Genomic DNA, 739 nt, shown 5'->3' on the forward strand with positions numbered 1-739 from the left:
TTTTCGCACTCCTCCGACCATTCAAATTTTTTATTTCCTCGCAGGACGTCGTAGAAGGGCAGGCACTTATCAGTTGATCGTGAAATAAATCGGTTGAGCGCTGCGATTCTGCCGGTCAGTCTTTGGACTTCCCGCTTATTCTTTGGTGAAGCCATCTCGATTAGTGCGTTGATCTGTTTTGGATTCGCTTCGATACCGCGGTATGTGACCAAGTAACCGAGGAATTCCTCTGATGCCACGGCGAATCTACATTTTGTCGGGTTGAGCTTCATGTTATGGGAATTTAATTGCGCAAAACACTCTTCGAGATGTGACACGTGGTCTTTCGCTTTGAGGGATTTGACGAGCATGTCGTCGATATAAACCTCCATCGTTTTTCCGAGTTGTTTGGAGAACATTCGGTTTACGAGTCGTTGGTAAGTTGCACCGGCTTTTTTGAGGTCGAAGGGCATTACCTTATAGCAATAAGTTCCGCGATCGGTAATGAACGCAGTCTTCTCGCGATCGTCGGGATTCATCCTAATTTGATTATAACCTGAGAAGGCATTCATGAAGGATAAAAGTTCGTTGCCCGCTGTTGCCTCTACCAATTGATCGATATGTGGTAGAGGAAAGCTATCCTTTGGACATGCTTTGTTTAGGTCGGTAAAATCCACGCAAACTCGTCACTTCCCGTTTTTCTTTTTGACTACTACAGGGTTGGCGAGCCTGTCTGGGTATCTTACTTCTGTTATCGACC

The sequence above is a fragment of the Brassica oleracea genome, chromosome C6 (assembly GCF_000695525.1).
Source record: "Brassica oleracea var. oleracea cultivar TO1000 chromosome C6, BOL, whole genome shotgun sequence".
Classification (NCBI taxonomy): Eukaryota; Viridiplantae; Streptophyta; class Magnoliopsida; order Brassicales; family Brassicaceae; genus Brassica; species Brassica oleracea.